We start from the raw sequence: 16068 nt of genomic DNA, 5'->3' as shown, positions 1-16068 counted from the left end.
TTACTCGTCACAGTTGCTCACCCAGATTCATATATTTTGTTACTGTGGCCAGTCTGCCAGAACCGATATGTCACTAGTTGAGTATCTTAAGTGAGTCACCGTTATGCCTGCCAGGGATTACTAGCCTTTACTGATGCAGTCCTCCAGGTGTCGCTGCACTTGCTACCTTGAGTGCGTCATAGCTCCTCGTCCTAATTTCGCAGCCAGTTTCACGTTTCTTGTTACGTGGCGTCTGCCAGAAGCGATACGACACTAGTTGTGTGTCATATGAGAGTCATAGTCACTCCTTTCAGAGTGTACTCCACCTGGTGACGAATCGTCGGTTACCTCAGAAGGGTAATAGATATTCCTGTCGGTTGACCACCCAAATTAAAATACATTGTAACTGTGGCCAGTCTGCCAGCATCGATATGTCACAGGTTGTGTAATCTACGAAAGTCATCGTTCTATAAGCAAGGGTTACTCGAAATTCCTGATTCAATATTCCTTGTGACGATCATTGGCTACCTTAAGAGAGTCATAGTTACCCATCCCAGTTGCTCACGCTGTGTCTCATTTTTGTTACTGGTGCCAGACTGCTAGAACGGATTTGTCACCAGTTGTGAACCGTAAGAAAGTCATTGTTACTATTGCAAGGCGTTTCTCGAGTTATCTGAGTCAATACTCCAGGTATTGAGTCATTGGCCTATAACGAGAGTCATAGTTACTCGTCACAGTTGCTCACCCAGATTCATATATTTTGTTACTGTGGCCAGTCTGCCAGAACCGATATGACACTAGTTGTGTATCTTAAGTGAGTAATCGTAATGCCAGCCAGGGATTACTAGCCTTTACTGATGCAGTCCTCCAGGTGACGCTGCACTAGCTACCTTGAGTGCGTCATAGCTCCTCGTCCTAATTTCGCAGCCAGTTTCACGTTTCTTGTTACTGTGGCCAGTCTGCCAGCACTGATATGTCACAGGTTGTGTAATCTACGAAAGTCATCGTTACTACAGCCAAGGGTTACTCGAGTTTCCTGACTCAATATTCCTGGTGACGATCGTTGGCTACCTTAAGAGAGTCATAGTTACCCATCCCAGTTGCTCACTCAGTGTCTCATTTTTGTTACTGGTGCCAGACTGCCAGAACGGATTTGTCACCAGTTGTGAACCGTAAGAAAGTCATTGTTACTATTGCAAGGCGTTCCTCGAGTTATCTGAGTCAATACTCCAGGTATTGAGTCATTGGCCTATTACGAGAGTCATAGTTACTCGTCACAGTTGCTCACCCAGATTCATATATTTTGTTACTGTGGCCAGTCTGCCAGAACCGATATGTCACTAGTTGTGTTTCTTAAGTGAGTCACCGTTATGCCTGCCAGGGATTACTAGCCTTTACTGATGCAGTCCTCCAGGTCACGCTGCACTAGCTACCTTGAGTGCGTCATAGCTCCTCGCCCTAATTTCGCAGCCAGTTTCACGTTTCTTGTTACTGTGGCGTCTGCCAGAAGCGATACGACACTAGTTGTGTGTCATATGAGAGTCATAGTCACTCCTTTCAGAGTGTACTCCACCTGGTGACGAATCGTCGGTTACCTCAGAAGGGTAATAGATATTCCTGTCGGTTGACCACCCAAATTAAAATACATTGTAACTGTGGCCAGTCTGCCAGCATCGATATGTCACAGGTTGTGTAATCTACGAAAGTCATCGTTCTATAACCAAGGGTTACTCGAAATTCCTGATTCAATATTCCTGGTGACGATCATTGGCTACCTTAAGAGAGTCATAGTTACCCATCCCAGTTGCTCACGCTGTGTCTCATTTTTGTTACTGGTGCCAGACTGCCAGAACGGATTTGTCACCAGTTGTGAACCGTAAGAAAGTCATTGTTACTATTGCAAGGCGTTCCTCGAGTTATCTGAGTCAATACTCCAGGTATTGAGTCATTGGCCTATTACGAGAGTCATAGTTACTCGTCACAGTTGGTCACCCAGATTCATATATTTTGTTACTGTGGCCAGTCTGCCAGAACCGATATGACGTTGTGTATCTTAAGTGAGTAATCGTAATGCCAGCCAGGGATTACTAGCCTTTACTGATGCAGTCCTCCAGGTGACGCTGCACTAGCTACCTTGAGTGCGTCATAGCTCCTCGTCCTAATTTCGCAGCCAGTTTCACGTTTCTTGTTACTGTGGCCAGTCTGCCAGCACCGATATGTCACAGGTTGTGTAATCTACGAAAGTCATCGTTACTATAGCCAAGGGTTACTCGAGTTTCCTGACTCAATATTCCTGGTGACGATCATTGGCTACCTTAAGAGAGTCATAGTTACCCATCCCAGTTGCTCACTCAGTGTCTCATTTTTGTTACTGGTGCCAGACTGCCAGAACGGATTTGTCACCAGTTGTGAACCGTAAGAAAGTCATTGTTCCTATTGCAAGGCGTTCCTCGAGTTATCTGAGTCAATACTCCAGGTATTGAGTCATTGGCATATTACGAGTGTCATAGCTACTCGTCGCAGTTGCTCACCCAGATTCATATATTTTGTTACTGTTGCCAGTCTGCCAGAACCGATATGTCACTAGTTGTGTATCTTAAGTGAGTCACCGTTATGCCTGCCAGGGATTACTAGCCTTTACTGATGCAGTCCTCCTGGTGTCACCGCACTTGCTACCTTGTGTGCGTCATAGCTCCTCGTCCTAATTTCGCAGCCAGTTTCACGTTTCTTGTTACGTGGCGTCTGCCAGAAGCGATACGATACTAGTTGTGTGTCATATGAGAGTCATAGTCACTCCTTTCAGAGTGTACTCCACCTGGTGACGAATCGTCGGTTACCTCAGAAGGGTAATAGATATTCCTGTCGGTTGACCACCCAAATTAAAATACATTGTAACTGTGACCAGTCTGCCAGCATCGATATGTCGCAGGTTGTGTAATCTACGAAAGTCATCGTTCTATAACCAAGGGTTACTCGAAATTCCTGATTCAATATTCCTGGTGACGATCATTGGCTACCTTAAGAGAGTCATAGTTACCCATCCCAGTTGCTCACGCTGTGTCTCATTTTTGTTACTGGTGCCAGACTGCCAGAACGGATTTGTCACCAGTTGTGAACCGTAAGAAAGTCATTGTTACTATTGCAAGGCGTTCCTCGAGTTATCTGAGTCAATACTCCAGGTATTGAGTCATTGGCCTATTACGAGAGTCATAGTTACTCGTCACAGTTGCTCACCCAGATTCATATATTTTGTTACTGTGGCCAGTCTGCCAGAACCGATATGACACTAGTTGTGTATCTTAAGTGAGTCATCGTAATGCCTGCCATTGATTACTAGCCTTTACTGATGCAGTCCTCCAGGTGACGCTGCACTAGCTACCTTGAGTGCGTCATAGCTCCACGTCCTATATTTCGCAGCCAGTTTCAAGTTTCTTGTTACTGTGGCCAGTCTGCCAGCACCGATATGTCACAGGTTGTGTAATCTACGAAAGTCATCGTTACTATAGCCAAGGGTTACTCGAGTTTCCTGACTCAATATTCCTGGTGACGATCATTGGCTACCTTAAGAGAGTCATAGTTACCCATCCCAGTTGCTCACGCAGTGTCTCAGTTTTGTTACTGGTGCCAGATGCCAGAACGGATTTGTCACCAGTTGTGAACCGTAAGAAAGTCATTGTTACTATTGCAAGGCGTTCCTCGAGTTATCTGAGTCAATACTCCAGGTATTGAGTCATTGGCCTATTACGAGAGTCATAGTTACTCGTCACAGTTGCTCACCCAGATTCATATATTTTGTTACTGTGGCCAGTCTGCCAGAACCGATATGTCACTAGTTGTGTATCTTAAGTGAGTCATCGTAATGCCTGCCATTGATTACTAGCCTTTACTGATGCAGTCCTCCAGGTGACGCTGCACTAGCTACCTTGAGTGCGTCATAGCTCCTCGTCCTAATTTCGCAGCCAGTTTCAAGTTTCTTGTTACTGTGGCCAGTCTGCCAGCACCGATATGTCACAGGTTGTGTAATCTACGAAAGTCATCGTTACTATAGCCAAGGGTTACTCGAGTTTCCTGATTAAATATTCCTGGTGACGATCATTGGCTACCTTAAGAGAGTCATAGTTACACATCCCACTTGCTCACGCAGTGTCTCAGTTTTGTTACTGGTGCCAGACTGCCAGAACGGATTTGTCACCAGTTGTGAACCGTAAGAAAGTCATTGTTACTATTGCAAGGCGTTCCTCGAGTTATCTGAGTCAATACTCCAGGTATTGAGTCATTGGCCTATTACGAGAGTCATAGTTACTCGTCACAGTTGCTCACCCAGATTCATATATTTTGTTACTGTGGCCAGTCTGCCAGAACCGATATGTCACTAGTTGAGTATCTTAAGTGAGTCACCGTTATGCCTGCCAGGGATTACTAGCCTTTACTGATGCAGTCCTCCAGGTGTCGCTGCACTTGCTACCTTGAGTGCGTCATAGCTCCTCGTCCTAATTTCGCAGCCAGTTTCACGTTTCTTGTTACGTGGCGTCTGCCAGAAGCGATACGACACTAGTTGTGTGTCATATGAGAGTCATAGTCACTCCTTTCAGAGTGTACTCCACCTGGTGACGAATCGTCGGTTACCTCAGAAGGGTAATAGATATTCCTGTCGGTTGACCACCCAAATTAAAATACATTGTAACTGTGGCCAGTCTGCCAGCATCGATATGTCACAGGTTGTGTAATCTACGAAAGTCATCGTTACTATAGCCAAGGGTTACTCGAGTTTCCTGACTCAATATTCCTGGTGACGATCATTGGCTACCTTAAGAGAGTCATAGTTACCCATCCCACTTGCTCACGCAGTGTCTCAGTTTTGTTACTGGTGCCAGACTGCCAGAACGGATTTGTCACCAGTTGTGAACCGTAAGAAAGTCATTGTTACTATTGCAAGGCGTTCCTCGAGTTATCTGAGTCAATACTCCAGGTATTGAGTCATTGGCCTATTACGAGAGTCATAGTTACTCGTCACAGTTGCTCACCCAGATTCATATATTTTGTTACTGTGGCCAGTCTCCCAGAACCGATATGTCACTAGTTGAGTATCTTAAGTGAGTCACCGTTATGCCTGCCAGGGATTACTAGCCTTTACTGATGCAGTCCTCCAGGTGTCGCTGCACTTGCTACCTTGAGTGCGTCATAGCTCCTCGTCCTAATTTCGCAGCCAGTTTCACGTTTCTTGTTACTGTGGCGTCTGCCAGAAGCGATACGACACTAGTTGTGTGTCATATGAGAGTCATATTCACTCCTTTCAGAGTGTACTCCACCTGGTGACGAATCGTCGGTTACCTCAGAAGGGTAATAGATATTCCTGTCGGTTGACCACCCAAATTAAAATACATTGTAACTGTGGCCAGTCTGCCAGCATCGATATGTCACAGGTTGTGTAATCTACGAAAGTCATCGTTCTATAACCAAGGGTTACTCGAAATTCCTGATTCAATATTCCTGGTGACGATCATTGGCTACCTTAAGAGAGTCATAGTTACCCATCCCAGTTGCTCACGCTGTGTCTCATTTTTGTTACTGGTGCCAGACTGCCAGAACGGATTTGTCACCAGTTGTGAACCGTAAGAAAGTCATTGTTACTATTGCAAGGCGTTCCTCGAGTTATCTGAGTCAATACTCCAGGTATTGAGTCATTGGCCTATTACGAGAGTCATAGTTACTCGTCACAGTTGCTCACCCAGATTCATATATTTTGTTACTGTGGCCAGTCTGCCAGAACCGATATGACACTAGTTGTGTATCTTAAGTGAGTAATCGTAATGCCAGCCAGGGATTACTAGCCTTTACTGATGCAGTCCTCCAGGTGACGCTGCACTAGCTACCTTGAGTGTGTCATAGCTCCTCGTCCTAATTTCGCAGCCAGTTTCACGTTTCTTGTTACTGTGGCCAGTCTGCCAGCACCGATATGTCACAGGTTGTGTAATCTACGAAAGTCATCGTTACTATAGCCAAGGGTTACTCGAGTTTCCTGACTCAATATTCCTGGTGACGATCATTGGCTACCTTAAGAGAGTCATAGTTACCCATCCCACTTGCTCACGCAGTGTCTCATTTTTGTTACTGGTGCCAGACTGAAAGAACGGATTTGTCACCAGTTGTGAACCGTAAGAAAGTCATTGTTACTATTGCAAGGCGTTCCTCGAGTTATCTGAGTCAATACTCCAGGTATTGAGTCATTGGCCTATTACGAGATTCATAGTTACTCGTCACAGTTGCTCACCCAGATTCATATATTTTGTTACTGTGGCCAGTCTGCCAGAACCGATATGTCACTAGTTGTGTATCTTAAGTGAGTCATCGTAATGCCTGCCATTGATTACTAGCCTTTACTGATGCAGTCCTCCAGGTGACGCTGCACTAGCTACCTTGAGTGCGTCATAGCTCCACGTCCTAATTTCGCAGCCAGTTTCAAGTTTCTTGTTACTGTGGCCAGTCTGCCAGCACCGATATGTCACTAGTTGTGTTTCTTAAGTGAGTCACCGTTATGCCTGCCAGGGATTACTAGCCTTTACTGATGCAGTCCTCCAGGTCACGCTGCACTAGCTACCTTGAGTGCGTCATAGCTCCTCGCCCTAATTTCGCAGCCAGTTTCACGTTTCTTGTTACTGTGGCGTCTGCCAGAAGCGATACGACACTAGTTGTGTGTCATATGAGAGTCATAGTCACTCCTTTCAGAGTGTACTCCACCTGGTGACGAATCGTCGGTTACCTCAGAAGGGTAATAGATATTCCTGTCGGTTGACCACCCAAATTAAAATACATTGTAACTGTGGCCAGTCTGCCAGCATCGATATGTCACAGGTTGTGTAATCTACGAAAGTCATCGTTCTATAACCAAGGGTTACTCGAAATTCCTGATTCAATATTCCTGGTGACGATCATTGGCTACCTTAAGAGAGTCATAGTTACCCATCCCAGTTGCTCACGCTGTGTCTCATTTTTGTTACTGGTGCCAGACTGCCAGAACGGATTTGTCACCAGTTGTGAACCGTAAGAAAGTCATTGTTACTATTGCAAGGCGTTCCTCGAGTTATCTGAGTCAATACTCCAGGTATTGAGTCATTGGCCTATTACGAGAGTCATAGTTACTCGTCACAGTTGGTCACCCAGATTCATATATTTTGTTACTGTGGCCAGTCTGCCAGAACCGATATGACGTTGTGTATCTTAAGTGAGTAATCGTAATGCCAGCCAGGGATTACTAGCCTTTACTGATGCAGTCCTCCAGGTGACGCTGCACTAGCTACCTTGAGTGCGTCATAGCTCCTCGTCCTAATTTCGCAGCCAGTTTCACGTTTCTTGTTACTGTGGCCAGTCTGCCAGCACCGATATGTCACAGGTTGTGTAATCTACGAAAGTCATCGTTACTATAGCCAAGGGTTACTCGAGTTTCCTGACTCAATATTCCTGGTGACGATCATTGGCTACCTTAAGAGAGTCATAGTTACCCATCCCAGTTGCTCACTCAGTGTCTCATTTTTGTTACTGGTGCCAGACTGCCAGAACGGATTTGTCACCAGTTGTGAACCGTAAGAAAGTCATTGTTCCTATTGCAAGGCGTTCCTCGAGTTATCTGAGTCAATACTCCAGGTATTGAGTCATTGGCATATTACGAGTGTCATAGCTACTCGTCGCAGTTGCTCACCCAGATTCATATATTTTGTTACTGTTGCCAGTCTGCCAGAACCGATATGTCACTAGTTGTGTATCTTAAGTGAGTCACCGTTATGCCTGCCAGGGATTACTAGCCTTTACTGATGCAGTCCTCCTGGTGTCACCGCACTTGCTACCTTGTGTGCGTCATAGCTCCTCGTCCTAATTTCGCAGCCAGTTTCACGTTTCTTGTTACGTGGCGTCTGCCAGAAGCGATACGATACTAGTTGTGTGTCATATGAGAGTCATAGTCACTCCTTTCAGAGTGTACTCCACCTGGTGACGAATCGTCGGTTACCTCAGAAGGGTAATAGATATTCCTGTCGGTTGACCACCCAAATTAAAATACATTGTAACTGTGACCAGTCTGCCAGCATCGATATGTCGCAGGTTGTGTAATCTACGAAAGTCATCGTTCTATAACCAAGGGTTACTCGAAATTCCTGATTCAATATTCCTGGTGACGATCATTGGCTACCTTAAGAGAGTCATAGTTACCCATCCCAGTTGCTCACGCTGTGTCTCATTTTTGTTACTGGTGCCAGACTGCCAGAACGGATTTGTCACCAGTTGTGAACCGTAAGAAAGTCATTGTTACTATTGCAAGGCGTTCCTCGAGTTATCTGAGTCAATACTCCAGGTATTGAGTCATTGGCCTATTACGAGAGTCATAGTTACTCGTCACAGTTGCTCACCCAGATTCATATATTTTGTTACTGTGGCCAGTCTGCCAGAACCGATATGACACTAGTTGTGTATCTTAAGTGAGTCATCGTAATGCCTGCCATTGATTACTAGCCTTTACTGATGCAGTCCTCCAGGTGACGCTGCACTAGCTACCTTGAGTGCGTCATAGCTCCACGTCCTATATTTCGCAGCCAGTTTCAAGTTTCTTGTTACTGTGGCCAGTCTGCCAGCACCGATATGTCACAGGTTGTGTAATCTACGAAAGTCATCGTTACTATAGCCAAGGGTTACTCGAGTTTCCTGACTCAATATTCCTGGTGACGATCATTGGCTACCTTAAGAGAGTCATAGTTACCCATCCCAGTTGCTCACGCAGTGTCTCAGTTTTGTTACTGGTGCCAGATGCCAGAACGGATTTGTCACCAGTTGTGAACCGTAAGAAAGTCATTGTTACTATTGCAAGGCGTTCCTCGAGTTATCTGAGTCAATACTCCAGGTATTGAGTCATTGGCCTATTACGAGAGTCATAGTTACTCGTCACAGTTGCTCACCCAGATTCATATATTTTGTTACTGTGGCCAGTCTGCCAGAACCGATATGTCACTAGTTGTGTATCTTAAGTGAGTCATCGTAATGCCTGCCATTGATTACTAGCCTTTACTGATGCAGTCCTCCAGGTGACGCTGCACTAGCTACCTTGAGTGCGTCATAGCTCCTTGTCCTAATTTCGCAGCCAGTTTCAAGTTTCTTGTTACTGTGGCCAGTCTGCCAGCACCGATATGTCACAGGTTGTGTAATCTACGAAAGTCATCGTTACTATAGCCAAGGGTTACTCGAGTTTCCTGATTAAATATTCCTGGTGACGATCATTGGCTACCTTAAGAGAGTCATAGTTACACATCCCACTTGCTCACGCAGTGTCTCAGTTTTGTTACTGGTGCCAGACTGCCAGAACGGATTTGTCACCAGTTGTGAACCGTAAGAAAGTCATTGTTACTATTGCAAGGCGTTCCTCGAGTTATCTGAGTCAATACTCCAGGTATTGAGTCATTGGCCTATTACGAGAGTCATAGTTACTCGTCACAGTTGCTCACCCAGATTCATATATTTTGTTACTGTAGCCAGTCTGCCAGAACCGATATGTCACTAGTTGAGTATCTTAAGTGAGTCACCGTTATGCCTGCCAGGGATTACTAGCCTTTACTGATGCAGTCCTCCAGGTGTCGCTGCACTTGCTACCTTGAGTGCGTCATAGCTCCTCGTCCTAATTTCGCAGCCAGTTTCACGTTTCTTGTTACGTGGCGTCTGCCAGAAGCGATACGACACTAGTTGTGTGTCATATGAGAGTCATAGTCACTCCTTTCAGAGTGTACTCCACCTGGTGACGAATCGTCGGTTACCTCAGAAGGGTAATAGATATTCCTGTCGGTTGACCACCCAAATTAAAATACATTGTAACTGTGGCCAGTCTGCCAGCATCGATATGTCACAGGTTGTGTAATCTACGAAAGTCATCGTTACTATAGCCAAGGGTTACTCGAGTTTCCTGACTCAATATTCCTGGTGACGATCATTGGCTACCTTAAGAGAGTCATAGTTACCCATCCCACTTGCTCACGCAGTGTCTCAGTTTTGTTACTGGTGCCAGACTGCCAGAACGGATTTGTCACCAGTTGTGAACCGTAAGAAAGTCATTGTTACTATTGCAAGGCGTTCCTCGAGTTATCTGAGTCAATACTCCAGGTATTGAGTCATTGGCCTATTACGAGAGTCATAGTTACTCGTCACAGTTGCTCACCCAGATTCATATATTTTGTTACTGTGGCCAGTCTCCCAGAACCGATATGTCACTAGTTGAGTATCTTAAGTGAGTCACCGTTATGCCTGCCAGGGATTACTAGCCTTTACTGATGCAGTCCTCCAGGTGTCGCTGCACTTGCTACCTTGAGTGCGTCATAGCTCCTCGTCCTAATTTCGCAGCCAGTTTCACGTTTCTTGTTACTGTGGCGTCTGCCAGAAGCGATACGACACTAGTTGTGTGTCATATGAGAGTCATATTCACTCCTTTCAGAGTGTACTCCACCTGGTGACGAATCGTCGGTTACCTCAGAAGGGTAATAGATATTCCTGTCGGTTGACCACCCAAATTAAAATACATTGTAACTGTGGCCAGTCTGCCAGCATCGATATGTCACAGGTTGTGTAATCTACGAAAGTCATCGTTCTATAACCAAGGGTTACTCGAAATTCCTGATTCAATATTCCTGGTGACGATCATTGGCTACCTTAAGAGAGTCATAGTTACCCATCCCAGTTGCTCACGCTGTGTCTCATTTTTGTTACTGGTGCCAGACTGCCAGAACGGATTTGTCACCAGTTGTGAACCGTAAGAAAGTCATTGTTACTATTGCAAGGCGTTCCTCGAGTTATCTGAGTCAATACTCCAGGTATTGAGTCATTGGCCTATTACGAGAGTCATAGTTACTCGTCACAGTTGCTCACCCAGATTCATATATTTTGTTACTGTGGCCAGTCTGCCAGAACCGATATGACACTAGTTGTGTATCTTAAGTGAGTAATCGTAATGCCAGCCAGGGATTACTAGCCTTTACTGATGCAGTCCTCCAGGTGACGCTGCACTAGCTACCTTGAGTGTGTCATAGCTCCTCGTCCTAATTTCGCAGCCAGTTTCACGTTTCTTGTTACTGTGGCCAGTCTGCCAGCACCGATATGTCACAGGTTGTGTAATCTACGAAAGTCATCGTTACTATAGCCAAGGGTTACTCGAGTTTCCTGACTCAATATTCCTGGTGACGATCATTGGCTACCTTAAGAGAGTCATAGTTACCCATCCCACTTGCTCACGCAGTGTCTCATTTTTGTTACTGGTGCCAGACTGAAAGAACGGATTTGTCACCAGTTGTGAACCGTAAGAAAGTCATTGTTACTATTGCAAGGCGTTCCTCGAGTTATCTGAGTCAATACTCCAGGTATTGAGTCATTGGCCTATTACGAGATTCATAGTTACTCGTCACAGTTGCTCACCCAGATTCATATATTTTGTTACTGTGGCCAGTCTGCCAGAACCGATATGTCACTAGTTGTGTATCTTAAGTGAGTCATCGTAATGCCTGCCATTGATTACTAGCCTTTACTGATGCAGTCCTCCAGGTGACGCTGCACTAGCTACCTTGAGTGCGTCATAGCTCCACGTCCTAATTTCGCAGCCAGTTTCAAGTTTCTTGTTACTGTGGCCAGTCTGCCAGCACCGATATGTCACAGGTTGTGTAATCTACGAAAGTCATCGTTACTATAGCCAAGGGTTACTCGAGTTTCCTGACTCAATATTCCTGGTGACGATCATTGGCTACCTTAAGAGAGTCATAGTTACCCATCCCAGTTGCTCACGCAGTGTCTCAGTTTTGTTACTGGTGCCAGATGCCAGAACGGATTTGTCACCAGTTGTGAACCGTAAGAAAGTCATTGTTACTATTGCAAGGCGTTCCTCGAGTTATCTGAGTCAATACTCCAGATATTGAGTCATTGGCCTATTACGAGAGTCATAGTTACTCGTCACAGTTGCTCACCCAGATTCATATATTTTGTTACTGTGGCCAGTCTGCCAGAACCGATATGTCACTAGTTGTGTATCTTAAGTGAGTCACCGTTATGCCTGCCATTGATTACTAGCCTTTACTGATGCAGTCCTCCAGGTCACGCTGCACTAGCTACCTTGAGTGCGTCATAGCTCCTCGCCCTAATTTCGCAGCCAGTTTCACGTTTCTTGTTACTGTGGCGTCTGCCAGAAGCGATACGACACTAGTTGTGTGTCATATGAGAGTCATAGTCACTCCTTTCAGAGTGTACTCCACCTGGTGACGAATCGTCGGTTACCTCAGACGGGTAATAGATATTCCTGTCGGTTGACCACCCAAATTAAAATACATTGTAACTGTGGCCAGTCTGCCAGCATCGATATGTCACAGGTTGTGTAATCTACGAAAGTCATCGTTCTATAACCAAGGGTTACTCGAAATTCCTGATTCAATATTCCTGGTGACGATCATTGGCTACCTTAAGAGAGTCATAGTTACCCATCCCAGTTGCTCACGCTGTGTCTCATTTTTGTTACTGGTGCCAGACTGCCAGAACGGATTTGTCACCAGTTGTGAACCGTAAGAAAGTCATTGTTACTATTGCAAGGCGTTCCTCGAGTTATCTGAGTCAATACTCCAGGTATTGAGTCATTGGCCTATTACGAGAGTCATAGTTACTCGTCACAGTTGCTCACCCAGATTCATATATTTTGTTACTGTGGCCAGTCTGCCAGAACCGATATGACACTAGTTGTGTATCTTAAGTGAGTAATCGTAATGCCAGCCAGGGATTACTAGCCTTTACTGATGCAGTCCTCCAGGTGACGCTGCACTAGCTACCTTGAGTGTGTCATAGCTCCTCGTCCTAATTTCGCAGCCAGTTTCACGTTTCTTGTTACTGTGGCCAGTCTGCCAGCACCGATATGTCACAGGTTGTGTAATCTACGAAAGTCATCGTTACTATAGCCAAGGGTTACTCGAGTTTCCTGACTCAATATTCCTGGTGACGATCATTGGCTACCTTAAGAGAGTCATAGTTACCCATCCCACTTGCTCACGCAGTGTCTCATTTTTGTTACTGGTGCCAGACTGAAAGAACGGATTTGTCACCAGTTGTGAACCGTAAGAAAGTCATTGTTACTATTGCAAGGCGTTCCTCGAGTTATCTGAGTCAATACTCCAGGTATTGAGTCATTGGCCTATTACGAGATTCATAGTTACTCGTCACAGTTGCTCACCCAGATTCATATATTTTGTTACTGTGGCCAGTCTGCCAGAACCGATATGTCACTAGTTGTGTATCTTAAGTGAGTCACCGTTATGCCTGCCATTGATTACTAGCCTTTACTGATGCAGTCCTCCAGGTCACGCTGCACTAGCTACCTTGAGTGCGTCATAGCTCCTCGCCCTAATTTCGCAGCCAGTTTCACGTTTCTTGTTACTGTGGCGTCTGCCAGAAGCGATACGACACTAGTTGTGTGTCATATGAGAGTCATAGTCACTCCTTTCAGAGTGTACTCCACCTGGTGACGAATCGTCGGTTACCTCAGACGGGTAATAGATATTCCTGTCGGTTGACCACCCAAATTAAAATACATTGTAACTGTGGCCAGTCTGCCAGCATCGATATGTCACAGGTTGTGTAATCTACGAAAGTCATCGTTCTATAACCAAGGGTTACTCGAAATTCCTGATTCAATATTCCTGGTGACGATCATTGGCTACCTTAAGAGAGTCATAGTTACCCATCCCAGTTGCTCACGCTGTGTCTCATTTTTGTTACTGGTGCCAGACTGCCAGAACGGATTTGTCACCAGTTGTGAACCGTAAGAAAGTCATTGTTACTATTGCAAGGCGTTCCTCGAGTTATCTGAGTCAATACTCCAGGTATTGAGTCATTGGCCTATTACGAGAGTCATAGTTACTCGTCACAGTTGCTCACCCAGATTCATATATTTTGTTACTGTGGCCAGTCTGCCAGAACCGATATGACACTAGTTGTGTATCTTAAGTGAGTAATCGTAATGCCAGCCAGGGATTACTAGCCTTTACTGATGCAGTCCTCCAGGTGACGCTGCACTAGCTACCTTGAGTGTGTCATAGCTCCTCGTCCTAATTTCGCAGCCAGTTTCACGTTTCTTGTTACTGTGGCCAGTCTGCCAGCACCGATATGTCACAGGTTGTGTAATCTACGAAAGTCATCGTTACTATAGCCAAGGGTTACTCGAGTTTCCTGACTCAATATTCCTGGTGACGATCATTGGCTACCTTAAGAGAGTCATAGTTACCCATCCCACTTGCTCACGCAGTGTCTCATTTTTGTTACTGGTGCCAGACTGAAAGAACGGATTTGTCACCAGTTGTGAACCGTAAGAAAGTCATTGTTACTATTGCAAGGCGTTCCTCGAGTTATCTGAGTCAATACTCCAGGTATTGAGTCATTGGCCTATTACGAGATTCATAGTTACTCGTCACAGTTGCTCACCCAGATTCATATATTTTGTTACTGTGGCCAGTCTGCCAGAACCGATATGTCACTAGTTGTGTATCTTAAGTGAGTCATCGTAATGCCTGCCATTGATTACTAGCCTTTACTGATGCAGTCCTCCAGGTGACGCTGCACTAGCTACCTTGAGTGCGTCATAGCTCCACGTCCTAATTTCGCAGCCAGTTTCAAGTTTCTTGTTACTGTGGCCAGTCTGCCAGCACCGATATGTCACAGGTTGTGTAATCTACGAAAGTCATCGTTACTATAGCCAAGGGTTACTCGAGTTTCCTGACTCAATATTCCTGGTGACGATCATTGGCTACCTTAAGAGAGTCATAGTTACCCATCCCAGTTGCTCACGCAGTGTCTCAGTTTTGTTACTGGTGCCAGATGCCAGAACGGATTTGTCACCAGTTGTGAACCGTAAGAAAGTCATTGTTACTATTGCAAGGCGTTCCTCGAGTTATCTGAGTCAATACTCCAGATATTGAGTCATTGGCCTATTACGAGAGTCATAGTTACTCGTCACAGTTGCTCACCCAGATTCATATATTTTGTTACTGTGGCCAGTCTGCCAGAACCGATATGTCACTAGTTGTGTATCTTAAGTGAGTCACCGTTATGCCTGCCATTGATTACTAGCCTTTACTGATGCAGTCCTCCAGGTCACGCTGCACTAGCTACCTTGAGTGCGTCATAGCTCCTCGCCCTAATTTCGCAGCCAGTTTCACGTTTCTTGTTACTGTGGCGTCTGCCAGAAGCGATACGACACTAGTTGTGTGTCATATGAGAGTCATAGTCACTCCTTTCAGAGTGTACTCCACCTGGTGACGAATCGTCGGTTACCTCAGACGGGTAATAGATATTCCTGTCGGTTGACCACCCAAATTAAAATACATTGTAACTGTGGCCAGTCTGCCAGCATCGATATGTCACAGGTTGTGTAATCTACGAAAGTCATCGTTCTATAACCAAGGGTTACTCGAAATTCCTGATTCAATATTCCTGGTGACGATCATTGGCTACCTTAAGAGAGTCATAGTTACCCATCCCAGTTGCTCACGCTGTGTCTCATTTTTGTTACTGGTGCCAGACTGCCAGAACGGATTTGTCACCAGTTGTGAACCGTAAGAAAGTCATTGTTACTATTGCAAGGCGTTCCTCGAGTTATCTGAGTCAATACTCCAGGTATTGAGTCATTGGCCTATTACGAGAGTCATAGTTACTCGTCACAGTTGCTCACCCAGATTCATATATTTTGTTACTGTGGCCAGTCTGCCAGAACCGATATGACACTAGTTGTGTATCTTAAGTGAGTAATCGTAATGCCAGCCAGGGATTACTAGCCTTTACTGATGCAGTCCTCCAGGTGACGCTGCACTAGCTACCTTGAGTGCGTCATAGCTCCTCGTCCTAATTTCGCAGCCAGTTTCACGTTTCTTGTTACTGTGGAAAGTCTGCCAGCACCGATATGTCACAGGTTGTGTAATCTACGAAAGTCATCGTTACTATAGCCAAGGGTTACTCGAGTTTCCTGACTCAATATTCCTGGTGACGATCATTGGCTACCTTAAGAGAGTCATAGTTACCCATCCCACTTGCTCACGCAGTGTC

The sequence above is a fragment of the Schistocerca gregaria genome, chromosome 9 (assembly GCF_023897955.1).
Source record: "Schistocerca gregaria isolate iqSchGreg1 chromosome 9, iqSchGreg1.2, whole genome shotgun sequence".
Taxonomy (NCBI): domain Eukaryota; kingdom Metazoa; phylum Arthropoda; class Insecta; order Orthoptera; family Acrididae; genus Schistocerca; species Schistocerca gregaria.
The sequence above is the reverse complement of the archived record's forward strand: the minus strand, read 5'-3'. Positions refer to the sequence as shown.